The following is an 18633-nucleotide window of genomic DNA, read 5'->3' on the forward strand; positions in this document are numbered from 1 at the left end:
TTGTTTTTTGAAGCATTTACTAATATGAACTTTGTTCTTAGAACTGCTTTTGTTGTGCCCCATGAATTCTGGTATATTATTTCTCCCTTTTAAACAATTAATTTTAGTTAAGGTATTTTTTAAAATTTCTCCTTCAATTTCTTATTTCACCCATTGATTATTCAGTAGTGTGTTGTTTCAGCTCCACATTTTTGTGAATTTCCCTGTTTTCTTCTTATGTTTGTTTTCTAGTTTTATACCATTCTGTTAAGAAAATATACTTTGTATGATTTTAGTCTTAAAATAATTTAGACTTGTTTTGTGGCCTACTATAGAATTTATCCTGGAGGATGACCCATGTGCATTTGAGAATATTGTATATTCCATTGCTTTTGGATACAGCCTTCTGTATATATCTGTTAAGTGTATGTCTGGTCTAACATGTCACTTAACACTACTAGTGCCATATTGATTTTCTATCTGGATAATGGATCCATTGATAAAGTAAGGTATTAAAGTCTCCTACTACAATTTTATTGCTGTCTAATTCTCCCTTTAGGTTTATTATTATTTATGTGCTATTTTAGGTGCACAGATATTTACACATGTTATATCCTGTAGTTGGATTGACCCTTTGTCATTATACAGTGCCCATTTTTGCCTTTTACTACCTTATTTTTAAAGTTTGTTTTGTCTGTTATATGGAATATCTTTCTCCATCCCTTCACTTTCAGTCTGTGTCTTCTTACATCTTATAAACAGTATATAGACGTGTTTTCTGTGTCACTCTTGGTTTTTGATTGGAGAATATAGTTCATTTACATTTATAATAATCATTGATAGGTATGTACTTACTGCCATGTTAATTGTTCTTTGACTGTTTTGTAGTTCTTTTGTTCCTTTTTTTCTCCTCATGCCCTCTTAATTTGTAGTTTGATGATTTTCTTTAGTGCTGTGTTTAGATTACTTTCTGTTTTGTTTAATTACCTAGGTTTTTGATTTGGGGTTACCATGTGGCACACATAAAACAACTTTTATTTATAACACTCTATTTTAGCTTGAGTAAATTCTAAAGCTTTACATTCTTACACTTTACACACCCACATTCTATGTTTTTGAAGTTATATTTGACATCATTTATCTTATAAACTCCTAATAACTAATTATCATATTTTTACTACTTGTATCTTTTTAAGCTTTATACTAGCTTATAAAAGATTACTTCTCCACCTTTAGCTTATCTTTACCAGTGAGATTTACACTCATGTCTTTTTGTTACTAATTAGTATATTTTTATTTCAACTTAAAGAAGTCCTATTAACATTGAAGACATTTACATTGGGGATGAAATCCATTAACTACTTGAGTGTCTGAAAAACCTGTTTACCACCCCTTCAATTCTGAAGGACAGATATGCCATGTATAGCATTTTTGTTTGGCATTTTTTTCTTTCTGCACTGTGCATATATTATGCCAGTACCTTCTGGCCTGCAAAGTTTCTGCTGAAAAATATTTTATGTCTCCTGTTGTGTCTCTGTGCATAACAGGTTGTTTTTCCTTTACTGCTTTTAAGATCCTCTTCTTTCACTTTTGACTTTTTATAATGTGTCTTGGTGACAGTGATGGTTGGTTCCTGATACTAAGAACTCTTCAGACCTATAGGATATCTCTTTTCTTTTTCCAGGGTAGGGAATTTTGTAGGCATTATTTCTTCAAGTAAGTTTTCTACTCTTTTCATTCTCTGTTTTCCTTATGGGACCACTATAGTATAAATATTGGTCTGCTTGATGTTGTCCCATTAGTCTCTTAACCTTTACTCACTATGTTCCTTTCTGCACATTTTTGCTACTCTGATTGAGTCCTAGTGTCCTTTTTTCAAGTTTACCGATTCTTTGTTCTGCTTTGCCTGGTCTGCTCTTAAACCCCTGTAGTTTATTTTTCATCTCAGTTACTGTATTCTTCAGCTCTGTGATTTCAATTTCTACCTTGTTAGGCCTTTATTCTTCTCCTGAGTTTAATGACCATCTTTATTACAATCACTTTGAATTCTTTATCAGGTAAATCACTGAGATTTTACTTTTTTTTTTTTCTGAAATTAGGTCTTTTTAAAATTTGGATCAAATTCCTCTTTCTTTTTTCAGTTACTCCCTGTGTTGGTTTCTTTGCATCAGTTAAAATAGTCACCTCTCCCTATCGTGAAGGAGTGCCCTCCTGTAGGAAACAAACCATACTGTTCAACCTTGCTGTAGTTCTTGGTTGTCTCCCCAACCTTTGCAGTTCTTTAAGCACTCTCTTTTATTTCCAGGGGCTTCCAGTAGTTGAGCCATTTTTACACCTGTCAGTGTACCCAAGGGAGGATCTTAACATTTAGATTCAGGCTGATTTGACGCCACACTTTCAGGTAGCAGCTTTTAAAGTGTACAGATGCAATATTGTGGGACCACAAAAGTAAGCCTCACTGGCTGCCAGAGTCATGCAGTCTAGAAGTGTCCCCTGACAGCATCCACAAAAATCAGAACACCATGCAGATGAAGTTCAGCAGTGGTTGAGTGCAAACAATGCTTCTGCCATTCTTTGAGAGCCGTTTTGTAGGCTCCCAGAGTGTGCCAAACCAGAAGCCTACCCATCAGGCCAAACCTCTTAAATAAGCAAGTAGCCCTCTTTTACATAAATACTAGGTGTGTTTTCAGTCTTCTGTCTGGGTAGTGCCCTGTGGTATTAGTCAGCTAAGGATAGTCTCTCTGATTGCTACAGTCCTGTGGGACCCAGAGATACAAGTTTCTCTGGCCAGGTGACCACAGGGGTTTCCAGAGTGGCAGACAGTCTGCCACAGACACTAATGGATGCGTGAAAGCTCCCTTTCACTGGCACTTGAGAGTATACCAGAGGAAGTCTGAAGCTAGCGCCTGTTCTCAGAGGTCTCTGAGAAGGATTACAGTCAACTCTTAAATGTGTGTTTGATTAGAAGCCTTCCCTTGAAGCCAAAGTGGTGAAGATAACCCAATAAGCCTCTTTCATATAAAGCCTAGGCTCTTGAGACTGTTATCTGTTGCTGTGTCTTGGGGGTGGCACTCACGGAAGAACTCTTTTTCCACTGGACATAGTTCTCTGGGACCTTGGGGAGTAAGCCCTGCTGGCCACAGGAGCCAGGCAATCTGGCGGTGTCCCTTGGGTGGCAGCCACCAAAATCAGATAGTCAGAGGTGGTTTCAAGGTCCTTTTCAAGAAATAACATCAACCTGGAGTGCAAAGTTGGCATATAGTGTGAAGCAGAGAGAGTGCAAAGATAGTGCCCACCAGCTTTCTTTCCTGGAGAGAATCCTAATAGCCCTCAACATGTGTATTAAGTTACCCACCTAACCCTCAGGCTGACACTTGAAGATACGCAAATAAGCCCCTTTTCACATTAAGACTGGGCGTCTTTCAATAAACTGCCTTTTCACTAGTTATTGGAACAGGTGAGTCAAAGTCTGAGATCTTTAAAGAACTGTTTCCCAGTTTGCTATAGTCTTGTGGGTCTTGGGAATGTGAGTTCCAGTGATTTTCAAGGGTAGATATTGGAGGGCTCATTAGTAAGGAACAGATCCTAAAATTTGAGGTTCTTGTTTAGTTCAAATTCTTTCTTTCTGAGGGAGAAGCTTCAAATTTTGAGTTACCTCTTGATTGTCATGATACTGGAACTAGAGCTTATAGTCAGATTTTTGTCTCAGTCTCCTTTACCTGCTTGAGTGTTTTTTTCCCCTTGTTTTCCTGATAAGTGTAGGTGTTAATCAGCTAATTTTTACATTTGTTTATAAGGAAACTGTTTCATATGTAGCTGTAGATTTAGTGTTTCAATGTGAGGAGCTGAGTCCAAGGATCTTCCTTTGTCATTATCTTGGAACAGAACCTTACATATTAATTAAATTTTAGTCTTAAAGAAAATTGTCTTACTGAGCTTGGATTAACTTTTCAATAACAGCAATATTAAGTTGTCAGTTTATAGTTCTAAATCTAAAGGCTCCTCTACCATATTTTTAGGTGATTAAAAATAGATGGGTTGGTGAAAAACTGATAAGATCTTTTGACTTGCAAAGAGAAGTATAGCCCCAGTGTACACTCTTCCACACTCTTGGGAAAGTTTTCCAGTATTTTCAGGATTCTTCAGTCAAATAACTTGAAGAAGGGTAGCTATTGGACAAAGCATTTAACCCTCACATATTTTTCAACATTTAAATGGATCCTCAACCCATTTTTAAGATTTTATTTTTATTTTTTAAATTTTTATTTTTTAAAGAGTTTATTTATTTTCTTGAGTGAGAGTATAAGTAGGAGGGGCAGAGGGAGAGGGAAAGGGAGACTCTTAAGCGGATTCCACACTGGCTCAATCCCAGGGCCCTGAGATCCATGACCCGAGCTGAAATCAAAAGGCTTAACCAACTGCACCACCCAGGTGACCCAGCTTTGTAAGTTTTTAAATCCAGACAGTTCCATAGTTCTGTGGTCTATTGTCAACTTGGAAAAAAAATCAGGCTTATCTCCATTGGAAATGAATAAAAAAGAAAATCTCCACACCATATCTTTTATTTTTATGTTTTCTCTAGTCTGTCCCATTGAAATAACAGTATGTATTCCATTTTTAATGGAATGGATGGTTGTACTTGACCATCATCACGTCTAAAAAACAGACCAAAAAACAACTTCACAAGCAACAGCTTGGAAGGAAATCTCAGGGATGTTTCCCACTTTCTTGGAGTTGTCATTTTTAGGGGATAACTTGGCTTCCATCTGATCATTTTCTCCAGATATGTGTTGAATTTAAAAAATTCTGACGGAGCTTTAGAGAACAAAGGGTGTCAAATTTGGCTCCCTGAATTCCTTGGTCTAAGTGAGATTTTGGTTCCCCACATCATCTATTTCTAGCTTCTCAACTGTTAGCTGCTTTACAAGCTCCCAAATAACATTTGATACCAAAATGTTTGAAAACCATAAGTACAGGATGAATTTTGTCATTTGAGTCACCTGCCTTGTAGGTGGTAGGACCCGTTACTGCATTCTTACATAATAAATTTGGGAGTAATTAGCATAGATTTTTCCAGTAAATAGTAGTTAATGCAGGGAACTCCACTGTATACGTAATTCCAGAGGAGGTGTGCAAATTTAATGTCACATTATTTTATTCAAAATATATCCATGAAGCAATAACTGAGAACCAAGTATGTAATGGTCTGTGAAAGGTTCTGTATTAAATGTGGGTAAGAAAATTCATAATGTATTGCTTTGTCAATATAGTATCAGTAAAGATAATCTATGTTAATTACCTGCTTGGCTTTAGTCCATGCTAATAGCTAATGTAGTCTGTTCAGAAGTCATATAAAAGCTTAGGGCTAACTCTTAACTCTGCAGTTGCTTTTTAATTTTTTTTCTTACATATATTAAATACTTTAGATCAGCATTAATTCACTTTTCCTCTCTCCTTCTCCCTCCTTCCCTCTCACGCTTTTTTTCCTTTTGTTTTTCCACAGATTTATCCAATGCTTTCTACTTAGTGCTGTAGGAAATAAATTAAAGAGATAATGTCTAGATACTTTATCTAAGTTTAAAACACGCAACGCTTACAATATATGTTTAGAATGGGTAATATATACAGACTGAGGCAAAAATAAAATGTTTCTTTGGAGTTTCCTAACTTAATACTTACATTACCTCTAAAAAAACAAGAGGAGTAGAAATGCCAGAGATTTTATCTTTAATGAGAAAGAATAAATAAAACCAACCAAAATTTTAAAAAAAGACATAGCATCATCATTCCATCTAGTTTTCATTGTAACTTATTCTTTATCAGGAATTGAGTTAAATGTTCCCCGTACGTTTTCTGTGATGTTTATGACATCTGTCAGGTCCATACTATAATACTTATTTTATCAGTGGAGAAATGGATGCAAAGATAGTTGAGTATCATCTTGTCCCCCCTTTTTTTTTCCCCACATTGTGTAAGTGATGTACTGATTGAATCTGGGCAGTCTGACACCACTGTCTATGTTCTTAAGCCTGCATTCTACTGTTTCATGTTGGGGTTAATGTAGAAACTTCTACTGCCTCAGTCATGTACTCACATAACTTTCCATCTGTCTGCATTACTTCTTTGATGCTCTGTTGCATATACTTTTAGTGGAAATAGTTTCGGATACCTTTAGGAGACACACAATGTTAAGCATAAGTCTGCTGGTTGGTCCTTTCATCATAAATCTTCTTCAGAGGCCTCTGCTATTGTCCCTGTCAGATTGATAATTAAAATGAAACCTTGCACTCCTACAAAAATTGGTCATTACAGTACAATGTTTAAAGGTGACATGGTTCAAATTATTTTGGTAATCTGAGTTTTCTTTGTGTTTAGAATATCTCATCCTGGCTGGAATCCAGGTTTTTCTTTTCAACCAAGGAAGATAATTTTTTATAAAAAATACAATGAACAAAAAACAAGAAAACAAACCATAAAATTTTTCACATTGTGTTTTAGTTTCCTACAGAATGTGTGGTTTAGGCTCTCTCTTCCCTTCCTTGATTGTATATTCCTTCTCGCTTTCGGATTGATTTTGCTGTGAAAAATTCTCTTGCCTTGTCTTTTGCCTCTCTTACCCCTTCTGTGTTTTCATGTGCACACTCTATTTTTCACTACTTCCAGAAAAATAGTTGTTGAATGAGGGTTGGCTGAGCATTTGTCAGTATTAGCTGCTGGTTAACCCTGCGTACCAGTAGAGTGCTGCACTGGCACTTCAAACTCCTCCGGAAAAATTTCTCTCATTTCTTTGTCTGTACCATGTTAAAGGAACTGTGTTGTATTGTTTTGTTTTGTTTTTGTTTTTGTTTTTTTGCAGCTCTGGAATATTCATAGTGATGAATTCTACTCTTTAATCCTAAATGATGGTCTAGGTTCTGATTTTTTTTTTTTTTTTAAGATTTACCAATCTATCTATCAGAGATAGAGCAGACAAGCAGGGGGAACAGCTGGTAGAGGGAGAAGCACACACCCCACTGAGCAGGGAGTCAATGCAGGGTTTGATCCCAGGACCCTGGGATCATGACCTGAGTTAAACAGACGCTTAACTGACTAAGCCACCCAGGGTCCCTAGGCTCTGACTTCAAAGAAAGGATTCTGTATTTGGTTTCTCTGTAATTAGTCTAAACTTTTTGTGAGGGCAAACACACTGGGGTGAATGCATGAATCAGACTGTGGGGTTACAGATCAGTCTTGTCCAGAAACTGGGGCTGATTCTTTAGACACCTTAGGTTCTGTTGTGTGACCCAGCTTAATTCTTTGTTTTCTAATTACCCCCATCTTCATTTCTCTTCTGGAATGCATGTAAGTGAGGTGTCTAACATGACTTCAGTTAGGAGAGGATAGGGGGTCCTCACAGTCATGGGGAGAAGTCTGGTCCCGTGGTCCGTTCTTGTGTAGAAGGACAAATATGACCGCTCATTGGACTAATGACCACAGAGCTCTGCTGGTGGTGTACCTGGGCCGAGTTTTCAGGACCAGTGGAAGAAGTAACAGCCTTTTTCTCTTTATAGTGAAGGCCTTACCCTTTGTCCTGCTTCTTTGGCCTCACGTTAGCCATTGCACCTTTACCTTATGAATGCCGTCAGGCAAGGATGCCTCCTTGACTTCTCCTAAAGGGCAGGTTGGATGTGAACACCAGGGAATGGTAGAAGTTGAAGGTTTATTTTTTCCAAGAAATGAAATGTGAAGCAAGAAAATACTTAACCTTCAATAATTTTCTTTTTTCAAATGTATGTGCAGTCTCCAAAAGTCAATACATTTTAATGAAAAGAATGTATATCAGTAATCCTTAAGATGCTTAAATGTCCATTCATCTGTTGATGGACATCTAGGTTCTTTCCATAGTTTGGCTATTGTGGACATTGCTGCTATAAACATTCGGGTGCACGTGCCCCTTTGAATCTTCTGAAGAACCACCACTTAAAACAACTCAAGGTTTTGGGATGCCTGGGTGGTGTAGTGTTTAAGCATCTGACTCTTGGATCATGATTTCAGGGTTGTGAGATTGGTCTCCACATGGGGCCCCACGTTCAGCATGGAGCCTGCTTGAGATTCTCTCTCTCCCTCTGCCCCTTCTGCTCCTGCTGCCTCTCTTCCTCTCTCTCCCATTCTCTAAAATAAATAAATAAATCTTTAAAGAAATAGCTCAATGTTTTGTCATTAAATGTAACTATAAATTAAATAGGAAGTGATAAAATTGCCAGGTTTGCACGATTAGGAGAAAAACTAACTGAGGAAATTCAGCTTTCTCTTTTTATGAGGATTCGTTTAGTTTAGTTTTGTTTTTCTGCATTGGAAAGCACTAGAATGTAATGGTTTAGAGCTTGGTCTCTTCCCAAATTCAAACTCTGACTCACATTTAGTAACTGTGTGATCATGACAATGTCACGTAAACTCTCTATCTCTCCCTCTTTGCCAAAAAATGTAACAATTGGAACCTGGGACAGCGATTTAAAATAAAGATAATCTCTTACTGTAGTTGTTAGTACTTAAAAATACTCTACAAATGTGACTTATCTTATGCATTCCCGTATTAATGACACATAGTATTGAATCCTTTCTTTTCCATTTTCAAAACACAAATTTGTGAATACAACCCACAGATTAATCTATGATAGGCTGTTACTAAGGTTATTACTTATATTAACATTTTACATGGCATTTCTGTCATCAGGAAAACACTGTAAGTGAGCACAAAAATAATATAAACCTCTGAGATCTATCTTTCTCATGATATGCCCCCCCAAATTCGGTATGATCCTGATTGAGTTTAAGCATTGCTCAGAGCTCAAAAGGAGAAAAGTAGAAAATAAATGACTTTGAAATGCTTTTTCTTTTACCTCTTCCAGTCTGTTACCAACAAAACAGTCAAAGAAATATTTCTGAAGCATTCAACCCTATTGTATCACTTTCTAATAACTTTTCACAACTAAAATGAAATCCCCTATTATTACCATGACCTTTAATTCCATACAAGTTCTGTACCCTAAACCTTTGTTAGCACCCTTAATAGTTTCTTTCCACCACACTGGCCTTTTTGCTATTGTCGCAGAAAACACACCATCTCCTCCTACTCCTGGAAATTTGCACTTTCTCTTCTGTCTGTGTAATATTACCTTCACCTAAATAGTTCAGTGCCTCACTTCATCTAAGCTGTTGATCTCCACAAAGAGTAGTCCCATAACTATCATAATCTAAAAAGTACACTATTTCTTCTTTTTTTAATAAAACCTACTTAGTTTATTTAAACTCAATGAGTGTTTGCATTTAAGTTCCAAATGATTTTTTTCTTTCATTATAGTTCTGAAACAAATAATAAACTATATGTGAACTAATTGATTTTGAATAAAATTAAAAATAAAAGTTCACTTCTTATCACTATTTTCTTACCTTTTCTATTTTCTCTTACAGAATATTTATCATGTGTATATTTATAGTTTTTTAGTTCATGTCCCACACAGGAATATATGTTTTATAAGAACAGAGTTATTTTTGCAAGAAGTGGACTCAAAACTATAGAGAACAAACTGATAGTTACCAAAAGCGACATGGGTCGGGGGTTGGAGGACATAGGTGATAGGGATTAAGAAGGGCACTTGTCGGGACACCTGGGTGGCTCAGTGGGTTGGGTCTCTGCCTTCGGCTCAGGTCATGATCTCAAGGTCCTGAGATCAAGCCCCAATCGGGCTTTCCGCTCAGTGGGGAGCCTGTTCCCCGCTCTCTCTCTGCCTGCCTCTCTGCCTACTTGTGATCTCTCTCTCTCTGTCAAATAAATGAATAAAATCTTTAAAAAAAAAAAAAAAAAAGAAAGAAAAGGGCACGTGTCCTGATGAGCACCGGGCAATATATGTAAGTTAAGTGTTGAATCACTATATTGTACACCTGCAATTAATATAACATTGGGTTATAATTAACCCTTGAATTAAAATTAAAAGCCTCCAAAAAAATTATTTTTAGGTCCAATTAAAAAAATAAAGCTACCCCTGGCTTTCCTCTCCCCCCCCCCCAAATCTTTTATTTATTTGGAGATTGTAGTTGAAAACATGTATTTTTTTTACAGAATAAATTTTTTGGAATGTATATAGGGGACCAGATTTGAAGTTGGAAACCATTCACTATATTTAGCTTCATAAATACAATATGAGATATTAATGGAATTTATATTTTAAATCATGTTAACAGCAAGTTGACAATAAAATAATATAAAAAAATATCCTAAAAAGAGAGAAAAAGGGGCACCTGGGTGTCTCAGTTGGTTAAGCCTCTGCCTTCGGCTCCGGTCATGATCTCAGGGTTCTGGGATCAAGCCTCACATTGGGCTCTCTGCTCAGTGGGGAGCCTGCTTCCCCCACCACTCCCCCAACCTGCCTCTCTGCCTACTTGTGATCTCTCTCAAATAAATAAACAAAATATATGTTAAAAAAAAGAGAGTAGAGTTATTTTTTATCTCATTGTCATATATCTTGAAGAGTAACAGCCATTTAATATGTGCTCAGTAAATATACACTAAATAATTAGTAAGCATTCAAAAATATTTGGTGAATAAATATTTTAAATATTTTATGAATTCTACCTCCAGCTATGTAGGAATAGTTTGTATCACACAAAGCAGTACATAATGCATGAATGGAAAATCTGAATGATAGTAACTAACACGTGATAGCATAGGAGAACAGCCAGAGCTCTGAGAATTTAGGGGAGCCAAGATCAAAGAGTATAGAAGCGAGTACAGTATCCTAAGTAGATTCTTTCTTTGAGGTGAAACAGTTTTAGTTGAAACATCCAGGTCTAGAAGCCAAATAGCTCAGATTCTCTGCTAAAGAGAATGAAGTGATGAAAAAAAAAAAACAGAGTAAAAGATTAGAGAGGCAGAGAACCAAGTGGAAAATGATGGGTGAGACACCGACAGACTGAGTCCAGTTGTAGACACTTTTATGGACGCAGGAGCAAAGAGCATCCAAGAGCCCAGGAAAACATGGGTACAAGGTGTGGAAACAAATGTAATCCCTCCAAAGGAAGCACTAAATAAGTTAGTTAAGAAATACTCATCAAGGGGAGCCTTGGTGGCTCAGTGGGTTAAAGCCTCTGACTTCGGCTCAGGTCATGATCCTAGGGTCCTGGGATCGAGCCCCATATCGGGCTCTCAGCAGGGAGCCTGCTTACCCCTCTCTCTGCCTCCTTGTGATCTCTGTCTACCAAGCCTTTTTTTTTTTTTTTTTTTAACCAAGAGAAATCTACAAGGGAAATATGTATACCTGAAAAATACTCAACTCTAAAAGAAGTCCCCTTCAAAACAATTGTTATTTGTTAGGTAAAATAAACCAGTAACAGATGTACAAATACTGTGTGGTCTCATTTAGATGAGGTATGTAAAATATTCAAACTCATAAAAGCAGGGAGTAGAAGGGTGGCTACTAGGGCCTGGTGGGGGGTGGGGAAGAGTGAGTGAGAACTTATTCAAGGGGCATTAAGTTTCCATTCTGCAAAATGAATAAATTCTAGAGATCTACTGTACAACCTAGTGCCTGTAGTTCTCAAGGCTGTTACTATACTCAAACCATTTGTTAAGAGTAAAGATTTCATGTTAAATGTTCTTACCATAATAGGAATAATTTCTCTAAGAATTGTCTTTATCTTAAAATCAAAATGCTTTGATTTTTTAAGAAGTTAAGGAAGCAGAATTTCTTTACGATTTTAGATTGTGTCGATTTTTATTTGACTATGATTTATTTTCATGATTTCTACTGTAATACTGTATTAAGATAACTATTTTTGTGACTTCTTTTCATGTTGGGTTTTCATGAGGTTGAGAAAAGGAACACAGTAATGTTTTGTAGTGTGTTTTATATGTATTTGCTTTTTTAAAATATTTTTTTTACAAACATATAATGTATTATTAGCCCCAGGGGTACAGGTCTGTGAATTGCCAGGTTTACACACTTCACAGCACTCACCGTAGCACATGCCCTCCCCAGTGTCCATAACCCAACCATCCTCTCCCTCTCCACCAGCAACCCTCAGTTTGTCACCAAAAACAACAACAACAAAAAAAAAAAAAACACACACACACACACACACACATGTATTTGCTTTAATAGCATTTCAGTATTTTAGACTTTAGGGGAAAAATAATCTGAGTATACTCATTATAGGTGGTAGAGTTTTGGTGAACAATTTTGATTTTTAAATGCCCCACTTCCAGTAGTAACAACAATTAATCTGTTTATTTACAAAGAAAATGCAACTGAAATAGTTTGTTATACCTAACAGTCTCCTTGGCCAAAGCATTATTTTATGAAAGGCCACAGATACTATGATTTGATTTTATAATAGCCAACATTAGTATTTAGTTAGAACTTTCATGATGCTTTTTCTTGGATTGAACAGTGACTTTCCTATGGTGAGATACCCAAGCCTATCCATGTGCTAAATAGGTTGAAATACAGATTATTGTTAATCACACTCTTGACCCTGAAAATCAGAGAAGGAAAAAGGGGTAAGATCTCTAATATTTAATTTTCTCACTCTGCAAGCACTGCATTTTGAATTCTGTATATTATCTTGTTTTTATGTTCCTTTAGAGGTCTTTGACTGGTCTTCACCTTTGAAATTGCATTAATTTTATACTTTTATACTTCTGTCTGTGTTTTTTTTCAAAAATAGAATCTATTAAAAATTTCAGAGCTGAATTAAAGTGCTCCTTTACATTACTCACTTAAGAGCATTTCTTATTATCGCTAAGAGATTATCCTTCAACTTTACCCCACTTGATCTGATGATACACAGGCAATCTTCTTTGTTATGAATATATCTCAAAATCTGTATTCGTTTTATGTTACTTCAAGAGTAAGTAGCCAGTTATTTTATACTTATCTTTTGTATAACTACTAGGAAGTAAACTATAAATTTTAATTGTAGCCAGAGACTTCATTCAACATATTATATGTATATATGATATAGCCTACATTTTTTAAGAGTTTTAATTCAAATTCCAGTTAATTCACCTACAGTGTCATAGGAGTTGCAGGTGTATGAGATATCTGCATTTTTTGTTGGTTTGTTTAAAGATGAATTTATTTACTTTAGAGAGAGTGGCATGAGCTGGTGGGGCAGAGGGAGAGAGAATCCCAGGCAGACTCCATGCTGAGCATGGGATTCAATCCCACAATCCTGTGATCACAAGCTGAAACCAAGAGTTGGATGCTCAACTGACTACATCACCCAGATGCACCAGTATCTCCTGCCCCAATATCTGCCGCATTTTTATGGCAGCAGCAGACTTGTGTAAGGAGTAAACCAGGACAGTTAGGAACTTACTTTCTTTCCTGAAGCCCAGTGTCAAAGTCTTTTATGTTTTTCTGGAAATAACCTTTGTACAAATCATCTGTACCTCTTGGAGGGTTTTGTTTTGTTTGAAAATTTTTGTTAATTACAAATTCAAATTATTTACTAGCTATATTTCTTTGTCATAGAACTCATTATTCTTGCATCTTTCAATAACATGGGTACAACTCACATAGTTGTCCTATTTATGGTTAAAATTTTTTTGGAGTATTTATTGAGGTTTATCTAGTGATTTCAAGGCACTCATTTCTGTTTTGGGTCTTCTCTGACTTTTATAATCCATTTGGCGAATAGTTTTTAAGTTTGGTTGCCCTCAAAGAACCAGTTTTTGTTGCAATGGATAGTTTATGAGCATTTTCTGTTGCTTATCACTTTGGTTTGTAGGCTAATGTTTTATTTCCCCCATTTTATGCTTTTTCATTCCGTTTTGTTGGTTCTTCTTTTTCTAGTCTCTGAAGATAGAACCTGTGGTAATTAACTGGAGATGTTTCTCTTCTTTTCTCATATAAGTATTGAGTGCTGTAATTTTCTCTTTTCTGAGCATGGCTTTGGTTGCATTCCACACATTTTGATAGGTTGTGTTATCATTTTCACTTGACTCTGTATAGCTTCACCTTTACCACTATACCTGATTCAGCTCTAGCCTTTACCTAGTTTCCTTCAAGAGTAGTCTAAAAGGAAAAAATAATTTCACCTTTTTATTTATATTTATTCCATTTCCATGGATCCCCCCATCTTTTAAAAATCGGATATAAAAACTTCTGTCTAGTATTCTATACTTTCTAAATGAATAGCTTGTATTTTTGTAGTTTCAGTCTAATGACCCTTGATTTTTTCATTGGGTGGTGATGGTGGTATTATTAATATCTGAGACAGTCTTAATTGTCTATATTATATTTGGGGCTGGTAATTACAGATTGAAATTTGATTTTAATACCATAGTCATCACTTAAATTCCCTTTGGTTTGTCTGGTCAATGTTAAGATGCCATCTGTACGAAAATTGACTATAAATGATTAAAGACCTAAACATAAGACCCAAAACTATAAAACTACTAAGAAAAACAGGGTGGAAGTTGACAAACATGGATCTTTGGCAATGATTTGATGGTTATGAAGCTGAAAGCACAGGCAAAAATAAAGAAGTGAGATGACAGCAGAGCAAGAGGCTTCTGCATGGGAAACAGCCAACAAAGGGAAAAGGTAACCTGCAGAATGAGAAAGCATATTTGTAAATTATGTATTTGATAAGGAGTGTATTCTAAAATATTTGAGGAACTCCTATAAATTAGTAGCTAGCTAGCTAGCTAGCTAGCTAGCTAAATAAGTGGACAAGGGAACTGAATACATTTCTCCAAAGATCTATAACTGACCAAGAAGTGTATGAAAAGATGCTTAATACCAGTAATCGACAAGGAAGTATAAATAAGAATCATAGTGATCGATCACCTTATAAGATGGCTGTTATCAAGAAAACAAACAAATATTTTTCTTGTTCTAAATATAATGTATATACACTATAATATACATTATAAAATATGTTCTTTCTTATACATGATTAGTTAAAGGATATAATTGATTATAATAAGTATGTTCATTATCTCTAATTCATTTTCAAAATAAGAGAAATATTTTCTATTGTCCAGACCCTGACTTATTGAGTGGGGAAACTCTGTGGTCCCAGCTCAGTTCTTTTTCAGTATTCTGAAAAACTCTCTCAGTGACCCAAAATTCCTATATTGGAAGGTTTTACATTATTCCAGTTTCCTGGGCACTCGGTTCAATAATTCAATAGGCAGTACTTTCATCATATGAAAAATTAGTGGGTATATTCCAGGTATGCAATATAACAATTCACTATTTGTATGTACAATGAAATAGTCACCAAAATAAGTTTAATTAACACCTGCCATGGGTACAGGTGTTTTTGTTGTTCTTTTAAAGATTTTATTTATTTATTTGACAGAGTGGGATCACGAGTAGACAGAGAGGCAGGCAGAGAGAGAGAGAGAGGAAAGCAGGCTCCCTGCTGAGCAGGGAGCCCGATGTGGGGCTTGCTCCCAGGACCCTGAGATCATGACCTGAGCTGATGATAGAGGCTTAACCCACTGAGCCATTCAGGTGCACCACAGGTACAGTTTTTTAAGAAGTTTTTAAAACTCTCTAAACCTGCTAATTCTCAGTTTAAGACTTTGAATGTTACATACACTTGTAATTTCCAAATTCTTTTCACAAATAGATGGTTTTCTAGTTGAATTGCAAATAAATAAATTCACACTAATGAAGTCTTGTGCCATTAGTGTTTCATCAATTTACGATCTCCTATCTTGACAGGTCTTTTTTTTTTTTTAAGATTTTATTTATCTGTCAGAGTGACAGAGAACATAAGCAGGTGGGTGAGGGGTAGGGGGAGAGGGAGAAGCAGGCTTCCTACTGAACTGAGAGCCAGATGCAGAACTCTGTCCCAGGACTCTGGGATCATGACCTGAGCTGAAGTCATATATTTAATGACTGAGCCACCCAGGGACCCCTACAGTTTTAAACTGGTTTGAGTAGCTTGACTTTTTTTCAGCTAATGTAAAAATATTACAGAATAATAGAGTTGTTGAAATTTTTTAAAAAATTAGATAGTAATAAAAGAAGTTTCATGAGATTTCTACACATATGCACACAAAATGCATCTTTCTGTTAATATGCAGCCCCTTTCCCTCAGCAATATATTCCAAAAAGGCAGTTTTCTGCCTTTTCAGAGAATTTTCCCACATCTTGATGTGGTAACTTAAAATAGTCTTCTTAAATCTGCATTTTCCCCTTCTTCCTTTTTGGTGCTGTTCCCCTCAGTTCTGGTGATCAGGATTCCTCCTGTATGTCTTTTCCTTCTATCACCATTTTTATGAGGACTGTAGACCTTGTCTTCCTTCTCAACTAAATTAGTAGGTTTGAAGGGATAAAATAAACTAAGTGGGACAGTTTCCATATGGTCCCTTTATTTTAAAAATACATCAACAAAAACCCAGCAAACAAAAGGTTGATTTGAGTAAATGAAACTACTTGAGTAAAAGGAAATAAAATTATCAATGAGTAGAGAAAACTGTAATTTTTATTTTTGATTATGTAGTATTTTTTTTTTCCTGAATGCCTTCAGGAATTTTTGTCTTCTTTTGTGTTCGACAAATTCAGTAAGATATGTCTACATGTTTATTTTTGTTTGACATTTATCCTTGTTATAGAATCTCTTGGAATTGCCATTGGGGATCTGTCATTAATTTGTAAAAAATTTCAAGACTTTTTGTCTTTAGATATTCCTGTTACATATTCTTACTTTTTCTTCTGGCATTTCAATTTTATGTATATGAAACTATCTGATATCATCCTACAGGTTTTAGAAGCTCTGAATTTCCCCCATCATTTTTTTTCCTCTATGTTTATGAAAATTGTCAAAGTCTGTAAGTAAAGCATCTATGACTGAAATTACTATGAAAATCAGATAAGGAGGAGTTTAGGAGAAGACATTAGAAGTGATAAAGCATAAGGAGAAAAAAATTGAAGTGATAAAGCATATTCACTGGAATTAATGCCTATAAAAGTAAGATTGGCCGTGCATGTGACCCTATGCATAATCTTTTTCTCTTCTTGGAAACTTAAACAAAATCATGGCTATATTGTTGTTTCTATAAAGCTTGAGCTTTTCACATAGTACAATGGCTTTTGAAAGCCTAGAGAAGCACCTTGTTTAATAGACTGACAGCCATTTAACTGGGAGTGGAGAGGGTGGTCAAAGATTATCAAGTTAATACAGCAAAATCATTGACGACCTTAGAATATCTGAAAACGATGAAGGAGGGATTGGTAAATGTTTTGTTCACAGACTTAAATGCCAAAGCAAATATAAGATGGCCTGAAAGATTTGGGAACTCAAATTCTACATAATTTGTAAAAGCAGTTTCCACATACTGCACACCAAATCTTAGTACAAAATTATATTACATGTCCAAATTGAGGTGAGGACAAACATGACCTTGACGGAAACATCACACCCAAAGATTTAATTGCCACTGCAGGCTGAAGTTATTAGGGAATAATGACAAGGAAAGTAAATATGTAGTCACATTATGTATTTGCTTTTCTTTCTGATAATTTGCCTTCCTGTAGCTTTGAGAATGTGGTGGCTTTGCCTCCTTATTTTGAGTCGTAAGTGCAAAAATAATGTTTTCTACCAGATCTCTTTATTTGGATGTAAATGAATGCTGAGAAATACCCGTTTTACTCAGTACTGTAACTATATTCTGCTAAGCTTCAGTAACACCAAAGAGCAACCAAGAGATTTTACTTAGGCACTGTTTTAAGGATAGAAAATACTTGTTAATCGCATCATTTTTAACTCTTTTACTGAAAAGTAGTCATTATTTCCATATCTCTTTAATAATCTTTTAGTATTACTTCACAACCACTTGCTCAGTACTATTACACTTGCACAGAAATAAATACACGGATGAGTTCATCAAATGCCAAAATAGATAACTGATGTTAGGAATATTTTGTATCTGGCAAAAGTCAAAGGGACATTGTTATAGGGGTGCTTAAATTATCTTAATGATATTTAGAAAAATTGGATGGGTTTAATTAATAGGTGGGAAGTGAATTACTGTATTTTAACATTTAAATAGATGGAATGTAATTTCCTGCTATTTCAGAACTCATTACCCTAAATGTTAGGAAGCCATCCTACTTGGGTTATCAGGGGTGTCTTACTAAAACGATGCTTGACTATTTCCCAGGAAAAGATAAAAGACTTGAAAATTTAGTTTCAGGAAATAGGAAAATTCCCAAATGAGATAAGTGAGAAGAAATCTACACCTAGAAATGTGGTAGCAAAACTGAGAAACAGAAAGTATAGAAAAACTTCAAAAACATGAACAGTATAGACAGATGATAAACCTGAAAAATTAGGATAAATACTCTGATTTATTAAGAGTAGTAATACAGAAAAGAGTGAAATATCCTAAAATGCTTAGAAAAAATGTCAGAAAAATTGGAATGAAAACGCTGGATGCTGTTTCTAAAATGAAAGCAAGTTCACAGAAAAAGAAGCCCTCTAGCAATTTGTTAATAGCAGGTGTGACTAATGATTCTAATGTGATACTAGGTTTTTTAAAGTAATAATTTTCATTTGTAAATATGTAGGTAAATCTCAACAAAAGTTGACTGAAAATATCTACTTCAGTTGAATAAAAAAAGGGAAATAAAATAATAGAAATATCTAACAAGAATG

This window comes from Mustela putorius, unplaced genomic scaffold, assembly GCF_011764305.1.
Source record: "Mustela putorius furo isolate JIRA1106 unplaced genomic scaffold, ASM1176430v1.1 tig00003923_pilon_pilon_pilon, whole genome shotgun sequence".
NCBI classification, from domain to species: domain Eukaryota; kingdom Metazoa; phylum Chordata; class Mammalia; order Carnivora; family Mustelidae; genus Mustela; species Mustela putorius.